Raw genomic sequence first — 17813 nt, 5'->3', positions numbered from 1 at the left:
AGTCTTAAAGGAATAACTTTTACCTGCCCGCTGGACCTTTCCTCACTCATGCGAAGCTGCAAATGTCCCTGCCCTAGTCGAAGTGAGACCTCCAACTTGGAGCATGGCTCGGACTTTTTAGTCCCTTAAGAGATCTTCTCAAGACCCTTTACGTCAGGCCTCTGATCGTATTCTCTTTGGGGCTCCTGCTCACTCTGGCCGCGGCCAGTGTGTAAGCGATCTTCTTGGTCTCGTACGACTCCGCCCTTTCTAAGGAAGAGGGGAAGGCAACATTCAGGTTCGCTCCTGAGTTGTTGGCTAGACTCAGAATCTTGGGGTCCCGGCCCTTCGGTCCAATTGCTTCAAGATTTCGAGTCACCATTCTGTATCTGATGTCCCAAAACCTTCTCCTTCTTACCAGTAAAGGAATCGAGAGGTTAGCTTTGGGAACAGCTGCAGTTTGTCCTCAGTTGCAGCCGGTTTGGGAGCACAAGAAGGACACGGGGGAGAGTCACTGTATACTTCTTCAGCTCGGACTCAAGGACATTCATCTCGACCTGACTCCAGACCCTCCCCCGTCACGTCGCCCTACAGCACGATGTCGGATACATCGCAACGTCCCTCGCCTTCGAGTAATACTACTCTGTGACGCAGGTGCTACAAGCTGGAGTCTGGAAGCGTCTAATGACCTTCGCAGCCCGCTTCCTGCCGGGCGTGACCCACAGGAGTTTCGATATGTTTTCTATCGCTCTGTGGTGGCTACACAACAGCTGGTCTAACCTCAGGCTCCTTTTTGGACAGGTAGCAGAAGGTTGAGGGCATTGTTATCAGGTTTTAGTCTGCATGAACGAAAGAAGTATGTCTGGCCCTTACTTCTTTTTTCATCATCCCCTCTACTGGGAAGCAGCATCCTGGTCTCTGCATAGCTGACCTCGAACCTCTGCAGGTAAACCATGCTTCCTTGTGTTCCGAGTATTGAGTCAATACTGTCACGTCCCCCATACCCTGGTGAGGTGGTATTGGGAACGTCCTAACCCAGAGTTCCTTCTGGAACTCCAGGTCAACTGCCTAGGACGGGTCACACTTCTTCCTTCACACACAAGCTTATGTAGGCCACACGGTTCCTTGCGGAGCAAGGAACTTGTGAGGTGTAGGGACTCCTTTTCTCGAGTGCGACTCACTCGGATTCTGAGTCTCCGGGTAAAGCCAAAGCCAGTATGGCTGGGGACTTTCCACCCTACCTAAGGGGTAAGTCACCCAATGTAAATAGCGTGGTTTGTATTTCGGTTACGGAACAAATTACAAATTCGAAGATAATTTGTATTTTTCCTAACCATACAAACCTTAGCTTTTTACATATATTTGCCCGCCAGCCCTGTCCCCCAAGACAAGTCCTACCTCTAAGTGAAAGTGAGCTTCACCGGTGTGTGAGGGGGGGAGGGGTAGCTAGCTACCACTCCCCTACCCCCCCCCCCCCCCCCCGCTAACAAGCGCGGGGTAATACACCCTCGTTAAATTCTAATGGCTCGCCATTTCAGCTGCGCTAAAAGGTAAACCCAATGTAAATAGCTAAGGTTTGTATGGTTAGGAAAAATACAAATTATCTTCGAATTTGTCATGTTCATGTTGTTAGATACTTGTAACTTTAATTACTGTTGACAACGTATCCGACTGCCTCCTCCGTAAGGGAGTTGTCATTGCCGCCCTACCCTGGGCTGATGGTCGGCAGGTTCTCAACACTGCCGTGTGTTTGTTTGATTACTGAATTAAAGTGTATAACAGTTCAGCTCCCTTTCGAGGAATTATCTTACAAGGAAGGTGACTTATTCCCCGAATAGTGTATTTTGTGCAGGGGAGCATGAATTGTAATTGATCACAACTTCCTTTTTTCACAGGAAGCAGCGACGTAGAACACAAGGCCGATTGCTGCGGCTGCCCTGTTCGGTATTCTGCCCACGTTACGAGGTAGCATTCGCTGTCAACCTTCAACCTGATGTTCCTCCTTCGAGGGGAACTTTTCTCTCTCTCCTTCCCCTCTGGGATCGGAAGGCAATTGAGGTTACTCTTAATCTATACTCTCCTCCATCCTAAGACCCAGAGCTCATAACGTCAGTGGCGTTGCTACGTCCCTGGCGTTCAAGAAACTACTCTGTGGCACAGATGCTTTAAGTGGGCATGTGGAACCGTCAATCGATCTTCACGGCCCACTACCTGCAAAGACGTAACCCACAACAATATGGAGACCTTTTCCATCGGTCCCTTGGTGGTCGCACAACAAATGATCTAAACACCTCAGGCTCCTTGATGGACAAGTAGCAGAGGGTTGAGGGCTGAGGCTTCCCGGATTAGTCTGGGGTGAATGAGTAAGAATGCCTGGCTCTTTTCTTCCTTTCACCTTCTCCCCTCTGGGGAAAACAGCTCTGCAAGCCTCAGCATAGCTGACCTCACCTTGCTGCAGGTAAGACCCATTTCCCTTGTGCCTTCTAAGTATAGAAGAATACAGTACTTTGTTACGTCCCCAATACTCTTTTGAGGGAGGGTATTGGGTAAGTCTTTAAGAACAGTAGGTTTTGTACTCGAGTTCCTATGTTAAAGACAAGCCACACTGTTAGTTCCACTCACACACAAGCTTCTGCAGGCCGCTATCAGTGCATTACCTTATATCGGTACTTTATTTTAGCGAGGGTAGGGTCCCTTCTACTATCGATCACAGATCGAAATAGGGAGGACCCCGGGTCATGACCAAGGCCAGTTGGTGAGGACTTCCTCCCTCCTAAGAGTAAGTCACCCTATAAATAGCGGAGGGTTTGTATCTACGTCGGAACATATAACAAATTTTTAAGTAATTTGTATTTTTCCTAGTATACAAACCTGGAGCTATTTATACAAAATGCGGCGTCACGTCCAACTGCTTAACGCTCGACATCACGTAACTGCTTGACGCTCGGCGTCATGTCTAACTGCTTGACACTCTACGTCAAGTCCAACTGCTGGATGCTTGACGCTCGGTGCCACGTGACTTTCGGAACAATGACGCTCGCGATTAAAAACGCTCGCGATTCAGCTGCTCGGAACTATGCCGTTCGCGTCTAGAACGTTCGCTCATCGAACGAAAGAGACAAAGAAGTTGCACTCAGTTGTAAACATTGTGTCAAACTCATACAGCAGCGTTAGTAGCTTGCTGTCCAAAGCTCTGACGCTCGGCGTTAGATAACACTTTTACCTCGCCTTACCGACGGCGAGGGCGAGCGTTCTGGGAAGCGTCAAAAGGAATGCTCGAGGGGACGTCTGCTAGTGCGCTAACGTCTCTCGTTTCCTTTCGCCGATCGACATTCCTTCTCCCAGGGGTTAGAGAGCTTGGAAGAGGTCTAAGGCTAGGATAACGACAGGTTCGAGCAGACGCACCCTCCACTGACTAATTAAATTCACTGCATTAATTTAGCACTGAAAATTGCACTTTTTAATACTCTTTCACATAAGACCAAAGGAAAGACATGTAAGCCTTTTACCTTGTAAAAAGAAAGTACATAAAATGTAATATATAAATTAGACCTGCCCGCTGCGAGAGATATTAATCTTCCGCCAAGGACTTGAATGAGAATTCAATAGGTAATTTGATTAATATTAGAAACCCCAATATCGAAAACAAAAATAAATAACGATGCAAAGTAATTTGTGATACTGTATCGATTGTCTGAGAACAACGTAGCGTAACTTTAACTGTACGCTAGTTTTATTTGAACTCTGAAAATAGATCGATGATTCAGTAAATAAAGTATACTAATAAGACAAATATATTCTTAAAAATAATATATTCCTTTTATATTATAAGAACTTAAATACTTTGGTTTTTAAGTAGAATTTTACTTTTCATAAATAACGATACAAATAAATTTGTGATACTGTATCGATTGACTGAGAACTGCATAGCGTAACTTTAACAGTACGCTAGTTTATTTAAACTCTGAAAATAGATCGATGATTATCTAAATAAAGAACACTAATAGGACAAATATATTCTTAAAAATAATATATTCCTTTTATATTATAAACACTTAACTACTTTTAGTTTGTAAGTAGAGTTTTACTTTCCATTCTCTGCATCGAAAAAGAAATGAAAATGCAAGTCACACTACGTAGTTTTACGTCGTATGACTGTGACGTCATAGTATTGGTGGAGTGTTTTCCTTCCGCCATTGTTTTCAAGAATAGGTTCGTTAGTTTTACAGTAGGTTGAAAAACTTCTAATCCTACCTTTTAAGCTATGAACATAGCGATCAAATACCAAAGAAAATCAAAATAAGCGAATGCCAATAACCAATTTAGTAGTACATCACCAAGATAACTGCCAAAATTCAGTTGTTCCGTAACCGAAATACAAACCACGCTATTTACATTGGGTTTACCTTGGCGTAGCTGAAATGACGAGCCAATAGTTTTTAACGAGGGTTAACTACCCCCTCGCTAGTTAGCGGGGGTAGGGGAAGGGGTAGCTTGATACCACTCCCCCCCACACACCGGTGATTTGCTTCACTTCACTTTTGGCTCCGGCGATGAACAGATGTCTGTCCATCGTCCTCATTGACAGCCTTAATCTTTTTTGCTTTTTCTTCCAGTTTGTGTGTGTGCGTTTTGAAGTTGGCCTCACCCTTTATTGTTCACCATGCGCAAGTGCCCTGGTATTGCCGGTCGCCCTTGCGGTACTTTTATGTCTGCGGTGGACACAGATCCTCACACCCTTTGCCCGCAGTGTCGAGGCCGACGGTGTGACAAAGAGAACACGTGTAGTGAGTGCAGGGAGTGGTCTGCCTCCCAGTGGGAGAGGTTTGGCCGCCGGCGTAAGAAGTCCAAGAGAGACCGTTCTCCTTCCGGGGTTACCTTGAAGGAGGAAGGCTCTCGGGACTCTTCTTTCGCCGCCCAAACCTCCTCCGAAGCTCCCCCTCGTTCGGCTCCTAAGGAGAGACTGCCGAGTGGGAGCGCAGGCCCTAGTTCTGTTTCCCGACCTTGGATTGGGGGAAAGGGCGTCGCCTCCCATAGCGGGGCAGTTCCTCCTTCTCCTCCGGGGGAGGTTGTTGCTAATGACTCCTTGTCTAACGATGATCTTTTTCAGATTTGGGCTTCCTTGGGGCTTAAGGGCCTGCCCTCCAGGGAAGCCCTGATTGACCTTGTCCAGTTAGGGGCCGCTGTTAAGCAGTCGCCGGTGATAGCAGAGGTAGATCCTCTGTCTATCGTTGACGTCGTGGTGGCAGAGGCTTCCGACGGGTCGGGTCAATCCTCTGCAGGTACTGTTGTGGATGTTGGTGCTGAAGGCTCTCCTCCCCCTTCCGTACATCCTTCGAAGGGGGAAGGGAGTCCCGTGGGCTCTTCTGCTGCCAAGCCTCCCTCTAGGGGGAGTGCTTTGACTGAGACTCCCCTTCGGAGGACTGATGGTCCTGACGATCTTCCTCGTGGCCGCCTTCGCCGTAAGGCTCACCGTCCGCTGCGCCGCAAGGGCCTCCCGTCTCCCTATAAGGGTGCTAAGAGGCGCCTTTTTGAATCTTCACCTCCTTCCTCCGAAGGGGACTCTCCTCGCCGTAAGCAGCCTGCAGCTCCAGCTTCCTTAGACCTCTCTGGGGATCGGTCTCCTACGCCTTCCAGACCTTCAACTTCTGGTGCAGATGTCCAGCAACCTGACCTCGTCACCCGACGGGCAACGGTCCCTTTAGGGCAAAGGGATGCTTCCCACGGTGTGGGTTCTTCCCTTGCGCGTCAGGGTTCCCCTGCACGCCCTTCTGCAGTGTTAGCGCACAGACGCTCTCCTGCTCGTCAGCGCCCTCCTTCTGCGCTCCTTCGCTCACCTTCGTTTGCGTTCCTGCGTGACCGTGCATGGGCGCTTCCACGTTCGCCCACGCGCAAATCATTGATTTACCATCGCGCGAGCTCCAGGGCGATTGCGACCACGATTCCCATTGGGGTTTTCGCAGCATGACCAGCCTGGCGAGTTCTCCTGGAGCGTATTTCCACTCACCCCGTAAACGCTGAGCATGGCACTTGCAAGAACAGGAAGAATCTTCAGGGAGGTCTGAGCAACACTCCTCTTTCTAGAACCTGGGTTAGCCCTTCCCCGTCATTCCCTGGAAGGTTTTTTGGCGGGGGGCTTTCCGTTCGAGATTTCTCCATCGGTCAAGGGGTGACTGCTTACCCCTTCCTCTTCTCCACCTCGTGTAGGGGGCTTACCAGGTCCTTTCCCTCCTCGGTTATGGCCCGAGGTTTGGTTCAAGGAAGCTACAGGAAGGTCATGGGTACTTTCCTCCTCTCGGGCTCAGGCACCTTGGCGTTTCGTCGTTAAGTATCTAACTTACGGGCAAGCTCGATGTTGGACCATCTGGACGCGCTGACCGAGGGCTTCCTTTCGGGTGTCTCATCCGTGGATGTCGACAACCTCAGACATCCTTCCATCCTTGAGAAGAGTTTGTTTGTGCCCAAGGACAGAGACTTAGACAGCGGCTGTGCGGAGGAAGTCTACTTCCGTTTTCACTCCTCCAAGGCGCTTTCTTCCAGACTCTGCAGGGCTCCAGCGCCTTTTTCTTTCAACCACGTCGGCCTAAGTTATCGGCTACGACAACTGAGACAAGGTGACCAATTGCAGTTTCCTCCTGTCAGGAACAGATGGCACGGGAGGCTCCCCCGGGGGGGGCATAGTCCGAAATGGAGCGGCAGAGTTCACGAATTCTAGGATTGGCACCCCCCCCTTGCAGGTTTCACGCTGGGAGGATGATTAAGGTTACTCATCCGGATGACAGCTTCCCGATGCCCATTCCCGCACGATCTCTGTGATCAGCCAAGGATATCGCGCCTGCCGTCTCTGTCAGCGAATTCAGTGTCTCTGAACCTCTATGCCATAGGGTCGGCAAGAGTTGCCCATTTGGGCAGAATGATCCATACCTTAGGAGAAGGTCCTCCATAGGATCATCGAAGGCTTCACCCCCGGCTTCTTCAGTCGATCCTTTCTTGTAAGGAAGTATCTGAGATGGGAGTTCTGTAGTTGACCTCTCAGCCCTGATCAAGTTTGTCGAACAAACTTCGTCCAGCGTAGAACAGCAGAATCGATCAGACTGGTAACGAGGCGACAGGACTCCTTAGGCCCTTGATCGGAAGGACGGGTACTTCCAGTTTCCATTCCATCCATCTTCCAGGGAGCTCGTGGAATTCACCCTCTTAATGAGAGAATGCCTTGATGAAGTCATTGAGCTTCAGCACGGCATTTCATTCCCATGCTGAATCTTGGTGATGGGCAAGAGGGCTCTCGAACTTGGGGAAATTGCTCCCCCAGTTCGAATCTAAATTTCTCTCTTTCTTATCTTTTTCTTCCTCTTTATATTGCTTCAACCTTCTCCTAATATTATCAACTTTCTTTCATGATGCTGTCCCAACCCTATGAGTAAAATTTTCCATATGTATATGTGTATATTTTTACATATATATGTATGTTTATTATTTTTTTTTTTCTATTTATGGCATGGATGTTTCTACATCTGTTATTGCCACTTGGGCGGATGTTTATGCATCCGGTATTGCTGCCTGCTTTGATGAATGTGAAAGGTGTCGCGGTTGGGAGGCGTTTGTGCTTAAAGCTATATGTGAGTGTATAGGATGATCTCAGCCATCCCGAAGATGGTTTGGACCTTTTTGGCGGAACTATTCCAAGTGTTGGGTCTTCGGAATCCAGGGGGATCCAATGCTTGGGGTAGGACTCTCGGCTTCTGGCCGGAAGCCCGTCATTACAGATATGGGGAGGATGATTCCATAGTTTCTTGGTCTCAGTCCTAACAGGCGGGTTCAGCTTACACCTGTGCCTCTATATCTGTTTTGATGCTATCCTTCGGGTAGGGTATGGAGTGGACCATCTGGGAAGTATACTCTTACTGTGCCGGTAGTGGAGAGTGTAAATTTCCTTCCCAACATGTGATGCCTTAATGTTCTCAAGCAGGTAAATCAAACTTCAAAAAATCACTCTTCTCTCTTCTTTTTTATGATGGATTCTTGTGAAAATGACCCCACCTCCCCTGGATATGCTGACTCGCCCCCGGCACTGTTGACGACCTCTGGCAATTCATTTAAAGAAAACTCCGTTGACGACCTAGGAACTAAAAAGGACTGTTCTTTAAATATTCTGAAAAAGGGTAATTTGGGCAACACAGGAAAACTGAAAGTCCTGCACGTTACCCAAATCCCTTTAGAAGCTAATTATGATGTGCTACATAAAATATTTGAGTGTTACGGATCAATAAAAGAAATTAGAATGAAACTTCAAGATGATAATTGGGAATCTTGGTTATCATTTAATTGTCATGAGGAAGCATTTAATGCAAGCTGTAACATTGTTGATATTAAAGTAGGTAATATGAGTGTTAAGGGTGCTCTTTGTGATGGGGCACCTAAAGATCTGGATGTCTACAGACCAGCAGACTGGGCTGATAAAGATATAGAGGCAGATATACCATCCCAAAGAAAGCCAAAACCACCAATGTGGCTTCTTGCTCAATCTGTGGGAGGTACGGAAAATTATTTCAAGATATGCAAATTTCTTCAGAGGAAGGTAGGTACGATCGCACCTGGAGATATATCTCGATTCGGGAAGAAAAGTTTCTTGATAAAGGCCAAGTCATACACACAGTCTGTTATACTGTCTAATTTGAAGACAGTAAATGATGATATAAAATTGGACATCAAACCCCATCTAAACTTTAGCTATGGAAGGGGAGTGGTTTTTAATAGGGATCTGTATGAATTTACTGAAGAGGAGATATTGGCCATGTGTCCCCTATCAGTGTGGAAAGTACATAAAGTACCTGGAACATCAATGATTGTTCTTACTTTCCAGGATGCTGATGTACCTTTCCACATAGACATAGAAAACGAAAGGATCAGAGTTCAACCTTTTAAGCAGAAGCCACTGCAATGTTATAATTGCTTTAAATTTGGACATCCTTCCAAAGTTTGCAATAATGAAAAAATTTGTAATACTTGCTCCAAAATTTACCATGGGGATTGTACACTTGAGGCAAGATGCTTAAACTGCAACTCTAATCATAAATCTAATGATAGGAGCTGCCAGTTTTATAAGTTAGAAGAGGCTGCCCTCAATAAATCAATTATTGAACATGTAAGCGTGGGGCATGCCAAGAGATTATTAAATAAATCTAATACTTATGCAAAAACATTAAAAACAGGAGAAAAAGTTCCTCGGGAATCATCTCACCCACCTACTACTGTAGGTAGTTCTCGAAAAAGGAATTCACAATCTATTGATAAAGTGCTGCATAAGACAAGAACATCTCCTCCTAAAGATTTATCATTGAGTATCAACAAAAAGACATTGCCCACCACTATCAAACCTTTGTCCCCCATTACAAAGGATAGTACTAACCTCTCCCAGGCCATATCCTTGCCTGATTTAATGGAGATTCCACCTGACACCAAGTTATCAGGTGTACCTGTAGTGGGGAAGGTACAAAAACCTGGTAACCTGCAACCTATTAATCGTAAAAGAGAGAGACCTCCATCTCTCTCACCCCCTTCCATAAGAAATACTAGAATTATGACATCAAATAAATATGATGTTTTGTCTGTTGATGTTGGCGATCAACCAGAAGACAATTTAAATAAATCAGAAATTCAAGTTGAGGTCCACCATCCCCCTCAACAAATATATAAAAAAGATACAAAGAAAAACTCCAACGTAAAACCCAACATAACAAGACCATCTCTGAAGAAACCTACAAGTAATAATGTTAGATTAAAAACTGCTAATGGGAAGACCTCACCCAAGACGTCTTCCAGAAATAATCCATAGTTTTCTCCTCCATTTTGCAATGGAACTGTCAGGGTTTGAGGGCGAAATATGAAGAACTTAAGCTCCTAATTCATGAGCATTCCCCCATAATAGTATGTCTACAGGAAAGTATGCTTGATTCTAACACTCCTAGTCCTCGAGAGTATGTTAGCTATAGAACACCATATAATCAACAAGCAGGGAGCCATGGCGGAAGTCTCATGTACATTCGTCGAGATGTTCCCCAAATACCCATGTCTATACGTACAACCCTGCAGGCAGTTGTTGTACAAATTGATATAGGGAGAAAATATACAATATGCTCTCTGTACTTACCTCCAAATGATGATATTTTATATGATGATTTAGCAGAAGTTATTCAACAACTCCCTCAACCTTTTCTCTTACTGGGAGATATGAATGGTAGACATCCTTTATGGGGTGATGTTTTGGCCAACACAAGGGGCAATATTATCTCATCAATTGTGGAGAATGAGGATGTGGGGCTCCTTAATACAGGAGAGCCCACGCACTTCCATGTTCAGACAGGTACTTTGTCATGCATTGACCTTTCAATTGCAAGCTCTAACTGCCTTCTTGATTTTGATTGGAGGACATTAGATGATTGGCATACTAGTGATCATGCACCAATCATTATAAACACCAACAAGGGTCCACCTTTGCAAAGATCGCCACGTTGGAATCTAGACAAGGCAGACTGGGTTAAATTTTGTGAGCTAAGTGAAATCGAAGGGAGAGCAGAACAGTTTGAAAGTATTGATGATGCCATAGACCTGCTGAATGGAACTCTTCATACAGCAGGAGTCAATTCAATTCCCAAAACAACAGGATTATTCAAACGACGACCAGTCCCGTGGTGGTCTTCAGAACTAACTGCACTCCACAGAGCCACAAGAAGATCTCTAACACGATTGCGTAGACTCCGAACTGATGAGAATTTAATTATGTACAAGAAATGTAGAGCACAGTTCCGTCGTGCCATGAAAGAAGCAAGGCGCCAGTCATGGATGTCTTTTGTTTCCTCCATTAACAGTAGAACACCAGCATCTTCTGTGTGGAGGAAAGTAAAAAAGATAGCTGGCAAATTCACCCCCAACCCACCACCAGTGTTGAAGGTGAATGGCCAGTATGTAACTGAAGCAAATGAAGTTAGCAATGCCTTGGCTAATCATTTTTCAAATGTATCCAGCAAGTGTGAAGGAGCCCCTGGTCACCAGTATAGGAGCACTGAAGAAAATAAAATTTTAAATTTTGCAACAAGAAGGGAAGAGTCGTATAATTCTCCTTTCACTGAAAGAGAATTTGATTCCGCACTTGCTCATTGCAACGAAACAGCCCCTGGACCCGATGGAATTCCATATGCAATGATTAAACATGTACATTTTAATACAAAGCTATTTATTTTAAGCATTATTAATAGAATATGGCATGATCATAGTTACCCAAGTGTTTGGGAACTAGCCATTATTTTAGCCTTTTTAAAACCCGGTAAAGACAAGTTTTTAGCAGCAAACTATCGTCCTATTGCATTGACATCTTGTTTATGTAAAATTATGGAGAAGATGGTCAATGCAAGGCTGATATGGTACCTTGAAAAGAAAGGTATTTTATCACCGATTCAATGTGGATTCCGAAAAATGCACTCAACGACTGATGTGTTGATACGACTTGAGTCTTCTATTTGTGAAGCCTTTGCTTCCAAACAGCACCATGTTACAGTATTTTTTGACCTTGAAAAGGCATATGATACCACATGGAGATATGGTATTCTTAAAACCATTCATGAATTGGGATTGAGAGGAGAGCTGCCACTATTTATTCAGGCATTTCTTTCACGTAGAGTTTTTCAAGTGAGAGTGGGGGAAACTCTATCAGAGAGTAAGTGCCAGGAAGAAGGAGTTCCTCAGGGTAGTGTGCTGAGTGTAACCCTTTTTGCACTAGCAATTAATGGGATATCCTCAGCCATTCCCCAGGATGTTCTCTCAACACTATTTGTGGATGATCTCTCAATATCATTTGCTGGCACTAGAATGGCAATGGTTGAGAGAAAAATCCAACTCTCTATTGATAAAATTATCCAGTGGGCTGACATGAATGGATTTAAGTTCTCGACAAGTAAAACTACCATTGTCCATTTTTGTCGTATCCGGGGAGTACATCCAGACCCGGATATATACATTAAAGGTCAACGGATACCATGTGTATCGGAAACCAAATTTTTAGGTTTGATATTTGACTGTAGACTTACATGGGTTTCTCACCTAAAAGCGCTAAAAGCTAAATGTGTTGAAGCTCTGAATATCTTAAAAGTATTGTCCCATACATCATGGGGGGCAGACCGCAATACTATTTTAAAATTATACAAGGCCTTGATTTTTTCCAAAATTAGTTATGGTTGTGAGGTATATTCTTCAGCCACCCCAAGCCGGTTAAAAATATTAGACTCGATACATCATGCAGGTATTAGATTATCTACTGGAGCTTTTAAAACCTCGCCTATCCCAAGTCTCCTTGTTGATGCTGGAGAGTTACCTCTAGACCTTTACCGAATGTCTTCCATTCTTCGGTATTGGTTTAGATGGCAAAGACTCCCTAGCTCTCTAGCCTTTCAGACTGCAAGCCTTGTAAGACACGCATCATACTTTGAGTTGCACCCAAAATCTCCTCAACCTTATGGCTTTCGGGTGAAACGATTTTTAAATAGTCTGGATATAATTAGAAATAAGGTACTTCCATTCAAGGTATCATCAACGCCTCCATGGAAATTACCTGACATATCATTTTGTAAATACTTTATTGGAGTTAAGAAGAATATGACTGACTTAGAATCCAGGTCTCTTTTTATGGAACATGTCGAAGAACATAGGGGATCGACTTTTATATATACTGATGGCTCCAAATCTGATGCTGGCGTTGGATTTGGAGTACATAGTAATGATTTTAATTGTAGAGGTGCACTTCCTCTAACAGCTTCCATATTTACTGCCGAACTGTATGGCATATTAACCGCTATTGAGAAAATAGCTTTGGAAAAGGAGGGTAATTTTACAATTTTTAGTGATGCAAGGAGTGTTCTTCAAGCTTTAGAAGTTTTTAATTCTAGTAACCCTCTAGTTTTAAAGATTTTAGAATGGCTTTTTATTATTGGACGGAAAGGTATAACTGTTCGATTTTGTTGGGTTCCAGCACATGTAGGTGTGTCTGGGAATGAGAAGGCAGATTTACTGGCGAAGAATGCGGCATCCGAGTTGTTACCAAGGAGGTATCCCATTCCATGTAACGATCTCCTACCTTACATCAAGAAATTGGTTTGTGATAAATGGCAACAGCACTGGGACAGTCAAGACGGCAATAAAATGAGGGAAGTAACAAATATCATATCACCTTGGAGGTATAACATGATTCCCCGAAAATGGGAGACGACTCTTTGTCGTCTCCGTATTGGTCACACACGGTTGACACACGAGTTTCTGCTGAAGGGCCAACACCAACCGTATTGCGAGGACTGCTTAGTACCTTTAACAGTGAGGCATTTGTTGACCGAATGCCCTAATTTTACTAACCTAAGAAATAGATATCTGTTTGAGGCTCAAGGTGAGGATGGCAGGTTTATCCTTGCCAAGATTCTTGGACATGATGTGTCTTACTATGCGAGCGGAATTTTTAGATTTATTTCAGAAGCAGGTCTTCTGAAAACTATTTAACTATTTTAATGACTTCTTAATTTTTATGGTTTTAATCGAATTCTCTTTTAATTTTCATATACAGTAAATGGTATCGGCGTCAATGACCTTAGATGTCAGGATGCCAGAAAACTTTCAATCAATCAATCAATCAATCGTGGAATTCAGCCTAGACTGCAGGTATTCCTGCTTATGATGCAGTGTGGCGATCCCGCCGTGGCATCGCAGGTTTTTTTCCCCAGAGAACTCTCCCTGCTTTCCTCATGGTCGCTCAGGTGCAGGCTTCCGCCTCCTTCGCTTTTTGGAGGTCTGGTCAACTCCGGTAGGCTCGGGTTCGACCTTCTTCAGCGCCGGGATAAGCTTCCGGATGCTTACCATTAGTGTGGGTTCATGGTATTTTGCTGGGAGCCTTCTCTTCTTCTGCCTCAACATCTGGAGTATCTAGCCGTGATATTGAGTCAACGGCCTTACCACGTTGGAAACCCCGCTTCTCGTCCGTCCAGCGAGGTTAAGCAACGTCGGTTCTGGTCGGTACTTGGATGGGTGACCACCTGGGGACGCCAGATTCTATTGCCACCTCCTCCGAGCCTTCCCTTCAGTTGACTGTGGCAAGGCTGAGGAGAGTCGCAGTACCTGTTCTCAGTCAAGCAGAGCTTTCAGCCCTACCTTGGAACGTTTCCTAGTTCTCCTCTCCTCATTGACCCGTCTATAGTTCCGAACGGTCGCCTCAGGATAAGTTCCATGTGGGGCGGTCCAAATTCCGGTGGTTTCAGGCAACGATTAACTGGACTTCCTGGCCCCTATGGGACCAGCGGAACTATTAGACCTGCAATGGGTGTTGACCTATGGAACCTCTTGATGGGAGTGGATATTCTCGTCCTTTCCCTACATTCTTGATGCTGTTCTCGGACTCGTCAAAGAAAAGGGGGGGGGGGGGCATGTTCCGGTCCAGGCCTATGGTCAGGACCTGAAGGATACCTCTCCATCATTCAGGCAGGCTTAGGGGCCGTAGTCTGGCCCCTCTACAGATCCTACAGCTCCTGCCGAGTCGCTCCGTGCGCGTCAACTTCATGATTCTGGCGTGTTCTAACCAGCAGGGGACGCATTTTCACACCTTCACATCTTGCAGTAGAGATACCGAGATGATTGAGATACTCTCAATACCACCATCGGCTCTCTCATTCCAGGCAGAGGAATGTTCTCTCCGATTATCCGAGCAGAGCCTCGTAGAGAGAGTGTACCTGGGGGTCTTTGGCCTTTAGTAACCAGCAAGTCCTGGTCTGGGGGACCTGATCGCGACAGCTTGGAACCTCAAGCTTCCGCTGTTCTTCCCCCCAGTCTCAGACCCCGAGACTCTGGCAAGATGCATTCCAGTGATGGTGGGACAACTTCGACGCCTGCGTCTTCCCTCCTTTGTTGTCTGTGGAGAATGGGTCTCAACAAGACTAGGTTGTCTGTCAACCTTTCAGTGGGAGAGCTCCACTGGGACTATGCGCAGAACGGTTTCTAGACCTTCTGCTTCCCCTGACGGAACTCCCTGGAGAGCTTCTCCCACGGCACAGACTACTCGAACAACCACACTGCAACATCTTTCACGAACCGGGGCGTCGCTTCGGCTTCATGCCTGGAGACGCTACGCCACCTCCTCAAGAAGAGACAACCCGCTACAGTCGCGGGACGGAGGTCGCGTCATCTGCGATAGTCATCCGCAGGGGTCTTCCAGGCGAAGTGAAGAGTCTTCGGTGGTTGGTGCCGTGGGAGATATACCTCTTCCCTTGAGGCCTCTTCTCCAGCAATAACGGTCTTATTGCCTTTCGGCGAGAGGAAACTCCTTTCCGCTCTCGGCAATGAAGCCTGTCGCTCAGCCTTTCCCTGACCTTCAGGCTTAAAGGAATAACTTTTACCTGCCCGCTGGATCTTTCCTCGCTCATGCGAAGCTACGATCGTCCCTGCCCTAGTCGGAGTGAGACCTCCAACTTGGAGCATGGCTCGGACTTTTTAGTCCCTTAAGAGATCTTCTCAAGACCCTTTACGACAGGCCTCGGATTGTATTCCGTCTTGGGTCTCCTGCTCACTCTGGCCGCGGCCAGTGTGTAAGCAATCTTCTTGGTCTCTTACGACTCCGCCCTTTCTAAGGAAGAGGGGAAGGCAACATTTAGGTTCGCTCCTGAGTTGTTGGCTAGACTCAGAATCTTGGGGTCCCGGCCCTTCGGTCCAATTCCTTCAAGATTTCGAGTCTCCATTCTGTATCTGATGTCTCAAAACCTTCTCTTTCTTGCCAGTAAAGGAATCGAGAGGTTAGCTTTGGGAACAGCTGCAGTTTGTCCTCAGTTGCAGCCGATTTGGGAGCACAAGGAGGACACGGGGGAGAGTCACCAGTATACCTCTTCAGCTCGGACTCAAGGACATTCATCTCGACCTGACTCCAGACCCTCCCCCGTCACGTCGCCCTACAGCACGATGTAGGATACATCGCAACGTCCCTCGCCTTCGAGTAATACTACTCTGTGACGCAGGTGCTACAAGCTGGAGTCTGGAAACGTCTAATGACCTTCGCAGCCCGCTTCCTGCAGGGCGTGACCCACAGGAGTTTTGATACGTTTTCTATCGCTCTGTGGTGGCTACACAACAGCTGGTCTAACCTCAGGCTCCTTTTTGGACAGGTAGCAGAAGGTTGAGGGCATTGTTATCAGGTTTTAGTCTGCATGAATGAAAGAGGTATGTCTGGCCCTTATTTCTTTCTTCATCATCCCCTCTACTGGGAAGCAGCATCCTGGTCTCTGCATAGCTGACCTCGAACCTCTGCAGGTAAACCATGCTTCCTTGTGTTCCGAGTATTGAGTCAATACCGTCGCGTCCCCCATACCCTGACGAGGTGGTATTGGGAACGTCCTAACCCAGAGTTCCTTCTGGAACTCCAGGTCAACTGCCTAGGACGGGTCACACTTCTTCCTTCACACACAAGCTTATGTAGGCCACACGGTTTCTTGCGGAGCAAGGAACTTGTGAGGTGAAGGGACTCCTTTTCTCGAGTGCGACTCACTCGTATTCTGAGGACCCGGGTAAAGCCAAAGCCAGTATGGCTGGGGACTTTCCACCCCACCTAAGGGGTAAGTCACCCAATGTAAATAGCGTGGTTTGTATTTTGGTTACGGAACAAATGACAAATTCGAAGATAATTTGCATTTTTCCTAACCATACAAACCTTAGCTATTTACACATATTTGCCCGCCAGCCCTGTCCCCCAAGACAAGTCCTACCTCTAAGTGAAAGTGAGCATTCACCTGTGTGTGAGGGGGGGGAGGGGTAGTTAGCTACCACTCCCCTACCCCTACCCCCCCACTAACTAGCGCGGGGGTAATACACCCTCGTTAAATTCTAATGGCTCGCCATTTCAGCTGCGCTAAAAGGTAAACCCAATGTAAATAGCTAAGGTTTGTATGGTTAGGAAAAATACAAATTATCTTCAAATTTGTCATTTTTTATTACTTTAAAGTGAACATGTTTACCAATGACTCCATAGAAAACGTGGTTTAAAAGTCACTTGTTCCTACACGAATACAAACCACTGTCCTTTACTTTAGGAGATAGATAAAAGCAAAGCTAGAACACAACAGTTTAAACTTATAATGAGGTGTCAGTTGTTTACCTGTTGGTAGCGGGTAGGCAAACACCCCTCCCACCCCCCCTCCCCCCCATTTGCTCTTTGAAAACTCACTTGGATTTCATCCGTTATTGGAAAACAGATGTTCTCTCTGGCTGGAGTTTTGATATTCAGTACATTGATTTTTTTTTCTTTCTTTTCCAGCATGTTTAGGGATTTGAATTGAAGGACTCTCAATGAATGTTCAGCCTTCTTGAGTTAAAGAAGTTCCTCTTCCCTTGGGTTCCTGCAGAGGCTTCAATGGCATCCAGGAGATTCTTGGAAATGTGTGGGTGTTTACAGCCTTTTAGTTTTGTCCCTGCCTGGCATTTTGGGGGCTGAACTTTGTTTCTTCTGTGGTGCCGTCCTTGGGGAAGCAGTCTTCAGTTTCCTTGGAGTCATCCTTGAGGTGATTAAACCACAACTTCTCCCTTAAGACTTACCGTGATAATCCTTGAGGTAGGGAAACAGGAAAGTCTTCCTCCCAAGCTTTACTTCAGCTTTAAGTGAGAGCCCTTAGGACTTTGAGGTGGCCTTCCCCCTGCAGTAGCAGCCCTTCCCAGAAGGCAGTAGCTCTTCAGGTTTTCCTGTTCTCGCCTGTCCAAGGACTTTCGGGGGATACCTCATAGACACATCCCCCCTTTTGGATTCATCTCTTAGACACGCTTCCCAG

General features: G+C 46.0%; 1 long non-coding RNA gene and 1 pseudogene across 1 annotated transcript in view; both read left to right on the top strand.

Annotated features, from left to right (window-relative positions):
- LOC137654404 (uncharacterized) overlaps positions 1 to 17813 on the top strand; it is a 252887-nt gene that overhangs the window by 16868 nt on the left and 218206 nt on the right. The window lies entirely within an intron of this gene.
- Positions 13955 to 14073, top strand: LOC137654873 (5S ribosomal RNA; annotated as a pseudogene).

This window comes from Palaemon carinicauda, chromosome 15, assembly GCF_036898095.1.
Source record: "Palaemon carinicauda isolate YSFRI2023 chromosome 15, ASM3689809v2, whole genome shotgun sequence".
In the NCBI taxonomy this organism is placed as follows: Eukaryota; Metazoa; Arthropoda; class Malacostraca; order Decapoda; family Palaemonidae; genus Palaemon; species Palaemon carinicauda.
Note: the sequence above shows the minus strand (reverse complement) of the source record. Positions and strands in the feature narration are given on the sequence as shown.